Source organism: Saccostrea cucullata, unplaced genomic scaffold (genome assembly GCF_032062105.1).
Source record: "Saccostrea cucullata isolate Sc308-1 unplaced genomic scaffold, CSIRO_AGI_Scuc_v1 ctg11010, whole genome shotgun sequence".
NCBI lineage: Eukaryota > Metazoa > Mollusca > Bivalvia > Ostreida > Ostreidae > Saccostrea > Saccostrea cuccullata.
Window position 1 is genome coordinate 3,160 of NW_026923484.1, and position 13,671 is coordinate 16,830.

At 27.2% G+C, this 13,671-nt stretch overlaps 1 long non-coding RNA gene across 1 annotated transcript; it reads left to right on the forward strand.

Annotated features, from left to right (window-relative positions):
• The first annotated feature begins 11,328 nt into the window (after positions 1–11,328).
• Positions 11,329–12,764, forward strand: LOC134264119 (uncharacterized). Its single transcript, XR_009991451.1, has 3 exons — positions 11,329–11,796; positions 12,298–12,403; positions 12,582–12,764. It is a non-coding gene; the product is annotated as an uncharacterized LOC134264119 (long non-coding RNA).
• The last annotated feature ends 907 nt before the right edge of the window (positions 12,765–13,671 follow it).

Below are 13,671 nucleotides of genomic sequence, written 5' to 3' on the forward strand. Positions count from 1 at the left end.
ACAATAATAAACAATATATAAACTCAGGTGTTTTAGGACACTTGAGTGCAAATGTACTCTTAGAACTTTTCTTTTAAAAAATCATTTCTCTTTTATTGATTGACCGATTTCAAATTTTTTTTACACCATCAAATAGATCTTTTCAAGACCTTTCCAACGATATTTTTCGATTTATTGTACGTCCACTAACAAAGGAAATATAGGCTCAGGTAAGTTAGACTTCCATTTTGACAGGACATGTCAAATTCATTATCAAGGACGCTTGCAGTTAGTACGGTACTCTTTAGATCTCTTTGATCTTCGGTGGATATCCTTTGATGTCTGTAAAACGTCCTATCTTTTTAATTTCTTGAACGATTTTAAAACTTTTTAAATCATCTAATAGATCTTTCTGAGGGCTTTCCAATGGTATATTTCTTTGGATTGTACATGCACCAATAAAGAAACTATGAACTCAAATATATTAACATTTTGTTTTGACAGAACACGTCAAACTCATTTTCAAGGCCGCTTGCGGTTAGTAGGTTAGTAGGACGACTGTTCTCGTCGATCTTTGGCCTATTTCCTTTGATTTAAAAAAATTTTTACACAGTGTAATTGGTAATTCTCGAAGGTAAAATAGAGTAAAATTTAAACGATTTCATTTTTTCAATTAATATTTTAATTGCTTCAAAACACATTGTATGATGATCTCTATCTGTTAAAATAAAAATGTGATACTCGATTTTACATTTGGAAAAAATTAAAAATTTTTTTAAAATTTAATTTGTTGAAATAAAACTCTATTCGACCTTTGAGAGATTTTAATACACATTGTTTGATGTCATCCATCTGTCAAAATACAAACCTGGATCTTGTTTTTTCATTTGAAAGCAATTTAATTTTTTTTTTTAAATTTAAATTGTTTAATTCTTCGTAATTTTGACCTTTGAGAGATTTCGAAACATATTGTATAATGTTATTCATCTGTCAAAATACAGATATGATACTCGATTTTACATTTGGAAAAAATTAAAAAATTTTGAAAAATTTAAATCGTTTTAATTTCACTCTATTTGACCATTGAGAGATTTCGAAACACATTGTATGATGTTCTCCATCTGTCAAAATACTGATAGAGTACTCGATTTTACATTTGAAAGACATTTAATTTTTTTGAAAAATTTAAATCGTTTAAATTTCTCTCTATTTGACCTTTGAGAGATTTCAAAACACATTGTATGACGTTCTCCATCTGTCGTAATACTGACATGATACTCGATTTTACATTTGGAAGAAATTTAATTTTCTTTAAAAAATTAAATTGCTTCCAAATGTTAAAATATGCACTATAAATGTATTTTGACAGATTGAGAATATCATATGATGTGTTTAAAAACCTTTCAAAGGTCAAAAAGGGTAAGATTTAAATGATTTAAATTTTTCAAAAAAAAATTAAATTGCTTCCAAATGTAAATTCGAGTACCATATCTGTATTTCAATATATGGAGAACATCATATAATGTGTTTTGAAATATCTCAAAGGTCAAATAGATGAAGATTTAAACGATTTAAATTTTTCAAAAAATTTAAATTGCTTTCAAATGTAAAATTGAGTGCCATATCTGTATTTTGATATATAGATAACATCTTATAATGTGTTTTGAAATATCTCAAAGGTCAAATAAAGAAGATTTAAACGATTTAAATTTTTCAAAAAATTTAAATTGCTTTTAAATGTAAAATCGAGTACCATATCTTTATTCTGATATATGGAGAACATCATACAATATGTTTTGAAATATCTCAAAGGTCAAATAGAGGGAGATTTAAACGATTTAAATTTTTCAAAAAATTTAAATTTCTGCCAAATGTAAAATCAAGTAGTATATCAGATTTCAAAACACATTGTATGATGTTCTCCATCTGTCAAAATACAATATAATACTTGATTTTACAATTAGAAGCAATTTAAATTTTTTGAAAAATTTAAATCGTTTAAATCTTACTCTTTTTAACCTTTGAAAGATTTTAAAACACATTATATGATATTCTCCATATGTCAAAATACAGATGTAGTACTTGATTTTACATTTGGCAGAAATTTAAATTTTTTGAAAAATTTAAATCGTTTAAATTTCCCTCTATTTGACCTTTGAGATATTTTAAAACAGATTCTATGATGTTCTCCATATATCAAAATACATAAGTGGTACCCAATTTTACCTTTTGGAAGTAATTTAAATTTTTTGAAAAAAATTAAATCGTTTAAATCTCACTTCATTTAACATTTGAGAGATTTCAAAACACATTGTATGATGTTCTCCATCTATCACAATACAAATAAAGTACTTAATTTTACATTTAGAAGCAATTTAAATTTTTTGAAAAATTTAAATCGTTTAAATCTCACTCTATTTGACCTCTGAGAGGTTTCAAAACACATTGTATGATGTTTTCTATCTGTCACAATACATATACAGTACTTGATTTTACATTTGGAAGCAATTTTAATTATTTGAAAAATTTAAATCGTTTAAATCTCACTCTCTTTGACACTTGAGAGGTTTCAAAACACATTGTATGATATTCTCTATCTGTCACAATACATATATAGTACTTGATTTTACATTTGGAAGCAATTTAAATTTCTTGAAAAATTTAAATCGTTTAAATCTAACTCTATTTGACCTCTGAGAGGTTTCAAAACACATTGAATGATGTTCTCTATCTGTTACCATACAAATAAAGTACTTGATTTTATATTTGGAAGCAATTTAAATTTTTTGAAAAATTTAAATTGTTTATATCTCACTCTATTTGACCTCTAAGAGGTTTCAAAACACATTGTATGATGTTATTTATCTGTCACAATACATATATAGTACTTGATTTTACATTTGGAAGCAATTTAAATTTTTTGAAAAATTTAATTGTTTTAATCTCACTCTATTTGACCTCTGAGAGGTTTCAAAACACATTGTATGATGTTCTCTATCTGTCACAATACAAATTAAGTACTTGATTTTACATTTGGAAGCAATTAAAATTTTTTGAAAAATTTAAATCGTTTAAATCTAACTCTATTTAATCTCTGAGAGGTTTCAAAACACATTGAATGATGCTCTCTATCTGTTACAATACAAATATAGTACTTGATTTTACATTTGGAAGCAATTTAAATTTTTTGAAAAATTTAAATTGTTTATATCTCACTCTATTTGACCTCTGAGACGTTTCAAAACACATTGTATGATGTTTTCTATCTGTCACAATACATATATAGTACTTGATTTTACATTTGGAAGCATTTTTAATTATTTGAAAAATTTAAATCGTTTAAATCTAACTCTATTTGACCTCTGAGAGGTTTCAAAACACATTGAATGATGTTCTCTATCTGTTACAATACAAATAAAGTACTTGATTTTACATTTGGAAGCAATTTAAATTTTTTGAAAAATTTAAATTGTTTATATCTCACTCTACTTGACCTCTAAGAGGTTTCAAAACACATTGTATGATGTTATTTATCTGTCACAATACATATATAGTACTTGGTTTTACATTTGGAAGCAATTTAAATTTTTTGAAAAATTTAAATTGCTTTCAAATGTAAAATTGAGTGCCATATCTGTATTTTGATATATAGATAACATCTTATAATGTGTTTTGAAATATCTCAAAGGTCAAATAAAGAAGATTTAAACGATTTAAATTTTTCAAAAAATTTAAATTGCTTTTAAATGTAAAATCGAGTACCATATCTTTATTCTGATATATGGAGAACATCATACAATATGTTTTGAAATATCTCAAAGGTCAAATAGAGGGAGATTTAAACGATTTAAATTTTTCAAAAAATTTAAATTTCTGCCAAATGTAAAATCAAGTAGTATATCAGATTTCAAAACACATTGTATGATGTTCTCCATCTGTCAAAATACAATATAATACCTGATGTTACAATTAGAAGCAGTTTAAATTTTTTGAAAAATTTAAATCGTTTAAATCTTACTCTTTTTAACCTTTGAAAGATTTTAAAACACATTATATGATATTCTCCATATGTCAAAATACAGATGTAGTACTTGATTTTACATTTGGCAGAAATTTAAATTTTTTGAAAAATTTAAATCGTTTAAATTTCCTTCTATTTGACCTTTGAGATATTTTAAAACAGATTCTATGATGTTCTCCATATATCAAAATACATATGTGGTACCCAATTTTACCTTTTGGAAGTAATTTAAATTTTTTGAAAAAATTTAAATCGTTTAAATCTCACTTCATTTAACATTTGAGAGATTTCAAAACACATTGTATGATGTTCTCCATCTATCACAATACAAATATAGTGCTTAATTTTACATTTAGAAGCAATTTAAATTTTTTGAAAAATTTAAATCGTTTAAATCTCACTCTATTTGACCTCTGAGAGGTTTCAAAACACATTGTATGATGTTTTCTATCTGTCACAATACATATACAGTACTTGATTTTACATTTGGAAGCAATTTTAATTATTTGAAATATTTAAATCGTTTAAATCTCACTCTCTTTGACACTTGAGAGGTTTCAAAACACATTGTATGATATTCTCTATCTGTCACAATACATATATAGTACTTGATTTTACATTTGGAAGCAATTTAAATTTCTTGAAAAATTTAAATCGTTTAAATCTAACTCTATTTGACCTCTGAGAGGTTTCAAAACACATTGAATGATGTTCTCTATCTGTTACCATACAAATAAAGTACTTGATTTTATATTTGGAAGCAATTTAAATTTTTTGAAAAATTTAAATTGTTTATATCTCACTCTATTTGACCTCTAAGAGGTTTCAAAACACATTGTATAATGTTATTTATCTGTCACAATACATATATAGTACTTGATTTTACATTTGGAAGCAATTTAAATTTTTTGAAAAATTTAAATTGTTTTAATCTCACTCTATTTGACCTCTGAGAGGTTTCAAAACACATTGTATGATGTTCTCTATCTGTCACAATACATATATAGTACTTGATTTTACATTTGGAAGCAATTCAAATTTTTTGAAAAATTTAAATCTTTTAAATCTCACTCTCTTTGACACTTGAGAGGTTTCAAAACACATCGTTTGATGTTCTCTATATCTCACAATACAAATGTAGTACTTGATTTTACATTTGGAAGCAATTAAAATTTTTTGAAAAATTTAAATCGTTTAAATCTAACTCTATTTAATCTCTGAGAGGTTTCAAAACACATTGAATGATGCTCTCTATCTGTTACAATACAAATATAGTACTTGATTTTACATTTGGAAGCAATTTAAATTTTTTGAAAAATTTAAATTGTTTATATCTCACTCTATTTGACCTCTGAGAGGTTTCAAAACACATTGTATGATGTTTTCTATCTGTCACAATACATATATAGTACTTGATTTTACATTTGGAAGCAATTTTAATTATTTGAAAAATTTAAATCGTTTAAATCTAACTCTATTTGACCTCTGAGAGGTTTCAAAACACATTGAATGATGTTCTCTATCTGTTACAATACAAATAAAGTACTTGATTTTACATTTGGAAGCAATTAAAATTTTTTGAAAAATTTAAATTGTTTATATCTCACTCTACTTGACCTCTAAGAGGTTTCAAAACACATTGTATGATGTTATTTATCTGTCACAATACATATATAGTACTTGGTTTTACATTTGGAAGCAATTTAAATTTTTTGAAAAATTTAAATTGCTTTCAAATGTAAAATTGAGTGCCATATCTGTATTTTGATATATAGATAACATCTTATAATGTGTTTTGAAATATCTCAAAGGTCAAATAAAGAAGATTTAAACGATTTAAATTTTTCAAAAAATTTAAATTGCTTTTAAATGTAAAATCGAGTACCATATCTTTATTCTGATATATGGAGAACATCATACAATATGTTTTGAAATATCTCAAAGGTCAAATAGAGGGAGATTTAAACGATTTAAATTTTTCAAAAAATTTAAATTTCTGCCAAATGTAAAATCAAGTAGTATATCAGATTTCAAAACACATTGTATGATGTTCTCCATCTGTCAAAATACAATATAATACCTGATGTTACAATTAGAAGCAGTTTAAATTTTTTGAAAAATTTAAATCGTTTAAATCTTACTCTTTTTAACCTTTGAAAGATTTTAAAACACATTATATGATATTCTCCATATGTCAAAATACAGATGTAGTACTTGATTTTACATTTGGCAGAAATTTAAATTTTTTGAAAAATTTAAATCGTTTAAATTTCCTTCTATTTGACCTTTGAGATATTTTAAAACAGATTCTATGATGTTCTCCATATATCAAAATACATATGTGGTACCCAATTTTACCTTTTGGAAGTAATTTAAATTTTTTGAAAAAATTTAAATCGTTTAAATCTCACTTCATTTAACATTTGAGAGATTTCAAAACACATTGTATGATGTTCTCCATCTATCACAATACAAATATAGTACTTAATTTTACATTTAGAAGCAATTTAAATTTTTTGAAAAATTTAAATCGTTTAAATCTCACTCTATTTGACCTCTGAGAGGTTTCAAAACACATTGTATGATGTTTTCTATCTGTCACAATACATATACAGTACTTGATTTTACATTTGGAAGCAATTTTAATTATTTGAAATATTTAAATCGTTTAAATCTCACTCTCTTTGACACTTGAGAGGTTTCAAAACACATTGTATGATATTCTCTATCTGTCACAATACATATATAGTACTTGATTTTACATTTGGAAGCAATTTAAATTTCTTGAAAAATTTAAATCGTTTAAATCTAACTCTATTTGACCTCTGAGAGGTTTCAAAACACATTGAATGATGTTCTCTATCTGTTACCATACAAATAAAGTACTTGATTTTATATTTGGAAGCAATTTAAATTTTTTGAAAAATTTAAATTGTTTATATCTCACTCTATTTGACCTCTAAGAGGTTTCAAAACACATTGTATAATGTTATTTATCTGTCACAATACATATATAGTACTTGATTTTACATTTGGAAGCAATTTAAATTTTTTGAAAAATTTAAATTGTTTTAATCTCACTCTATTTGACCTCTGAGAGGTTTCAAAACACATTGTATGATGTTCTCTATCTGTCACAATACATATATAGTACTTGATTTTACATTTGGAAGCAATTCAAATTTTTTGAAAAATTTAAATCTTTTAAATCTCACTCTCTTTGACACTTGAGAGGTTTCAAAACACATCGTTTGATGTTCTCTATATCTCACAATACAAATGTAGTACTTGATTTTACATTTGGAAGCAATTAAAATTTTTTGAAAAATTTAAATCGTTTAAATCTAACTCTATTTAATCTCTGAGAGGTTTCAAAACACATTGAATGATGCTCTCTATCTGTTACAATACAAATATAGTACTTGATTTTACATTTGGAAGCAATTTAAATTTTTTGAAAAATTTAAATTGTTTATATCTCACTCTATTTGACCTCTGAGAGGTTTCAAAACACATTGTATGATGTTTTCTATCTGTCACAATACATATATAGTACTTGATTTTACATTTGGAAGCAATTTTAATTATTTGAAAAATTTAAATCGTTTAAATCTAACTCTATTTGACCTCTGAGAGGTTTCAAAACACATTGAATGATGTTCTCTATCTGTTACAATACAAATAAAGTACTTGATTTTACATTTGGAAGCAATTTAAATTTTTTGAAAAATTTAAATTGTTTATATCTCACTCTACTTGACCTCTAAGAGGTTTCAAAACACATTGTATGATGTTATTTATCTGTCACAATACATATATAGTACTTGGTTTTACATTTGGAAGCAATTTAAATTTTTTGAAAAATTTAAATTGTTTTAATCTCACTCTATTTGACCTCTGAGAGGTTTCAAAACACATTGTATGATGTTCTCTATCTGTCACAATACATATATAGTACTTGATTTTACATTTGGAAGCAATTCAAATTTTTTGAAAAATTTAAATCTTTTAAATCTCACTCTCTTTGACACTTGAGAGGTTTCAAAACACATCGTTTGATGTTCTCTATATCTCACAATACAAAAGTAGTACTTGATTTTACATTTGGAAGCAATTAAAATTTTTTGAAAAATTTAAATCGTTTAAATCTAACTCTATTTGATCTCTGAGAGGTTTCAAAACACATTGAATGATGCTCTCTATCTGTTACAATACAAATATAGTACTTGATTTTACATTTGGAAGCAATTTAAATTTTTTGAAAAATTTAAATCTTTTAAATCTCACTCTCTTTGACACTTGAGAGGTTTCAAAACACATCGTTTGATGTTCTCTATATCTCACAATACATATATAGTACTTGATTTTACATTTGGAAGCCATTTAAATTTTTTGAAAAATTTAAATCGTTTAAATTTCACTCTATTTGACCCTTGAGAGGTTTCAAAACATATTGTATGATGTTATTTATCTGTCACAATACAAATATAGTGCTTGATTTTACATTTGGAAGCAATTCAAATTTTTTGAAAAATTTAAATCGTTTAAATCTCACTTTATTTAAAATTTGAGCGATTTAAAAACACATTGTTTGATGATTTCTATCTGTCACAATACAAATATAGCCCTCGATTTTTAAAAAATTTAAATTGTTTAAGTGATAATTTATTTGACCTTTGAGAGATTTTGAAACATATTGTTTTATGTTCTCCATCTGTCCAGATACAGATTTACACATTACGAAAGCAAAATCGTTTACCTAAAAAATATTATTTCTGAATGAAAATCCCAATCAAAATCTTATCTCATTTCATCGAGAATTGGACGGAAGACCCACTCGTTGCTCGCAACGAGATCGTATCTAGTGTTTATTATTATTTTATTTCTGGAGATGATTTGATACCACAAGACTTATCGAAAATCTTTATAGTTCATGATACTGGATATTAAAAGTTATTCCGAAAAATGACTCCCCATATTCGATCTTTGACCCCTTTCGAAGTTATTGCCCCTTACGCAAGAAATGCTTGTTATCTCTACTCCTCTAAACCGTACACCGTAGAGGTATGAAAACTTCACCAACGTCTACGACTACTTGAGAGGACCTTTCAGTCTATTCATTGCGAGAGGATTCCTAAACCTCTTCAATGAGTTATTGCCCCTGAAACTTTTTGAATTTTACAAATACCTAAAAATTTTCAAAACGAGAAGTCGTAGAGAGATGGGACTAACTGCATAAGATTAAATGACCTTCGACCTTAAAATTCATGCAAAGGTCCATGGTCAAGGTCATTCAAAAATGAGAAATTAAGCTCTTTTTATATCTCTTTTGTCTTTCAACATATACTTAATGTCTTTGCATCATTTAGATGTACTCTTCAAACTATTTCAAATATTTAATTCTTGTCCCCTAAAATTAATCCTTTTAAAAGTTATTGCCCCTTGTGCAAAAAACCTTGTTTTCGCTACTCCTCCGAAACCGTAGACCGTCGAGACACAAAACCTTCACTAATATCTTAAGGGTCTTTAGGCATAACTATACTGTATAAGTGCGAAAGGATCTGATGACCCCTTATATGAGTTATTGCCCTTAAACGTCTTTGTACTTAGTCTTACTATTAAACCTTATAACTTGAAAACTATAAGTCGTAGAAGCATGGAGTCAATTGCATTATGACCCTTGACGTTTGACCTTGAATATTTTTTTAAGGTCAAGGGTCAAGGTCATTTCATTATTTTTTAAATTTTCATTTTTTCTATCCTTTAAGACAATTTTGGTTTCATATTCATTTAATTTAATTTTAAGGAGTCGGATATAAAACAAATTGAAATTCAAAGAAAGTGGAAAGACCTCTTATTGTTCTGTGAACAATAAGTCTCCTAGTTAAACATGCAGTTAATGAATGGATATTTAGGAAATAACAATGTTGTAGGAGCAAACTATTTCACTGCATCGGGAAATGGTGTCCTTCCATCGGGGACCATTAAATTGTTATTTCCCTCAAAACAATTTTAAAACTATAAAATATTCATTTCAACAGTAAAGCGTGAAAAACAATTCCCCCATTTTAGTAATATAGTATTTACAGTGATTAGGCATTTTTGAAAAAAAAAGCAAATATGTTGCAAATTCTTAGGGATATCATTTCAAATTTTCAGGATATATTTTCTCGTATTTTTCTGCACTAAACCCGCGACCTACCTTAAGTTAACGTAGAAAAAACTAGCGGCTCGCCAAATCCTTTCTTCCTTGAATAACTGGGACGGAGAGCTCCTTCAGCTCTAGGATGATAATTTTCCCGAGCCTTTTATCCAATTTGTGCTTGTCATGCCGACCTTGCACTTTGGTTCAAAGAGACTCGTTTTGTCGTAATTGGAAGTTTACCAATTAAAATGGAATAGAATAAGTAAGACATACATTTTACACTAACCGCAGGAATTACATAAGATTCCTTCATCATATATAATATCTCTGTAAAATGGATTCAATGTACAGAGTGCAGTGATAGAAATGGCACAATAATTGTTAGAAATTTCGCCAACGTGTTTGAATCGTAATGAAAAGAGTGGATATAAAAAACAGTAATCAATCCATATAAACATCTAAAAACAATGAACTGTGAACACGCGGGTATTTTAATTTCCTTAAAAGACAAAGATGAAATTTTAAAGTTTATAGAAAACAGTTAAAGTTCATGCATATTATCCATTTTAAGATAAGCGGCACGAAATCCATGTTGACCTTGATTACAATAGGCAGACTTCTTTAGAAATGCAAGATGTAAGGGACTTTTTGACATCATAGGTACATGCCCAGGTAGCACAAAACGTTTTCATAACATTATATTCCGGTTGTAAGGATGTTATTCCAAAACGTTTTTGACATAACGTTTGAAAAATGTTTTTATAACGTTTTATCTAGGTTATAATGACGTTTTTAGAAAACGTTTCTCAGAAACGTTTTAAAAATGTTTTTCATAACGTTTAATACTGGTTGGAAGGAAGTTTTTAGAAAACATTTTTGCATAACATTTTTATAATTATAATAAGAATTTTTTTTATTGCTTAAAAAGCACTATAAAAAATGTTTTCATATTCCATTGTTTGAGAAAAACTATCCTAAAAACTCATATGATATTAAGAATATACACAGTGTGTTGTGTACGTTGACTCAAATTTTAAGAATATTTATTTTTTTAAATTGAATGAAATTTATTATAAATTCCGATTACAAATGATATTAGAAAACATGAATATAACATTGTCTTAAAATGTTTGGAAAACGTTGTTAAAACGTTATAGAAACAACAAATATCTCTATATATTTCAATTCTTAAAAAATATACATTTAGTATTTACTTTTTTGTTTGTGTGTTATTAATACTAGGTGATATCTTTTAAAGCATATAAGGAAAAAAAAATTAAACAGAAATGTTTTTAATTCAGTTCTTTTTTAATTGTTTTATATGCCACATTGATTTCCTAAAAAAAAAATAATGATTGTGAAAAATGTATAAAAAGCCATTTTAAAGTATTTTTTCTAAGATGTGATGTAGTTCAACAAAGTAATGCAGTGCATTTATTCACTTGTGTTGTTTCCTCCTGGATAACGCGTTTATCAAAAGTTAATTGATTGACACAGCGGGATGCCGTGGTCAGCGCTGATGAAACCGCTCCTTGCTGCAAACTATTTCCACGTGATCTATATAGGTCAACTTATCAAGATTTTGAAAAACCGGGCAGCATTCTTGAGAGACAAAGAACAGGATTTAGGGAATATTTTACATCACCGTATGGTATGTTGAATTTAAAGTTGTATTCATCGTGTATACATGTATTAAGAAATAGTATTATATAGCTGCATGTGTTTGTATAATTAAGCCTGAATCATTCCTTGTAAACAATGGTAAATGATTGTATATATCTTGGATATTTGAGGGCGGTTAATTGGTTGTTTTTTAAGTAAATTGATCATTGAAGTTTATCATGATTGTGCATTTATTTTACATGTTTATTATGTCTTGTGTCTCGTGTGAATTTTCTTTATTAATGTGTACTTTAGTATAATCACCCCAGGCTTAGAGATAGATTTTCATATTGAAAGCTTCAAAACATGATTTAAATAGATCGAGTAGGTTGTGTTTGTGTGTGTGTGTGGAGGGGGGGGGGGGGGGGGCTTAACGAGTTGGTTTAAATACTTCTTTGGAAATGTAAAATGATTTGTATTTGTATACAGTGTCATGTATATATTTTTCAATTTACAATTCTCAGAATGAATATTATTTTTCATTTTACAGCGGCTGTTTGCAAAGACTAAATATTACATGTTATGAGAGGCATTGGACAGAATGAAGTTTGCTACACACCATCTTGGAGGGATTTACCGGGGTATTAATTTTAAAGGTATGTTTGAAATTTCCTGACACGAATGCATAACGGAGATAGATTTATCGTGTTTATTTAGTATATATTTTATAGAACTGTTGCCAAAAACATACACACTTTTCTTGTATTTATCGGATTTATGACTATGTATAGTTTTTAAATCTTCTAAAATTATTCTCTGTATCTTTGTTTTCAGAAGAAAACAAAGAAGTCCAAGTGCCAAACAGATGATTTCCAAAGGAAGAAGGATATTATGATTTTTTTTCTTATTTCAATTGTGACAAATCTTCCCTGTTAAGAAGACTGTTATTGACTGTGTGGATGTAAAAAAGAGTTCATGGATTATATTTGTGAAAGAGTTTAAACCAATTAAAACCATAGGAAGTACAATACTTTTTTTGTTGTAAATTTTTTTTTCAATCCTTTAAGACATGTTAGAAATGTTCTGAAAACGATTTTAAAAATGTTTTGAAAACGTTTTCAAAAATGTTTTCCAAACATTGCAGGACAATGTTTTTGAAAAACGTTATGATAACGTTTAAAAAACCATACAAAATAACGTTGTAATAACGTTTTAGAAAATGTTTTTATAACATTTTGAAAACGTTTTGATAACGTTTTAATAACGTTGTTCTGCTACCTGGGTGTATATAAAAAAAAAGGTTTCTCCGGGTAAATAACCCCTGTAATATTAGAACCACTTCCCTTTCTCAGGTATCGTAGATTGAATTAATTATCTAACAAGATGGGGGAACAAGGCGTGCAGAATGCCAATAGCTTCAGATATTAAGAAATCATATTCAGTTTTTGAATTTAGTATTTAAATTTAATTCTCATTATTGAAATTTTGAGAAACAAACCTTTTGAGAGAAAAATAAAATCTCGGAAATGAATTTCTTTTTTTTAAAAATATAAGATGGTATTCGAAGGATTCGACCTCTATCTGTAAAATCTGGAGTATCATATTGCTTTGAAACTAATGCGCTGACCAGTACGCTACATGGATCATGATGAATCGGGGCATTTAAATGATGTTTGTGATATGACTCTCGACTTAATGGATTTGAAGTATTTCTCGGAAAGATGCGAATATTGTGTTACAAAAGTGTACTTTAAGGTATAGTGGGTCATGGCTCTATTGTTTACCAAAAAATGTATATTTTATTGCAAACTTTTAGGATTATCGTTCCAAAATATGGAGCAAAGACCCGCTCATATTGAAAAATTTTGTTAAGTATGAGAAAATGGTCTTTTTTGTTCTTTTAAGAGTTTGTATGCTTTTTCAT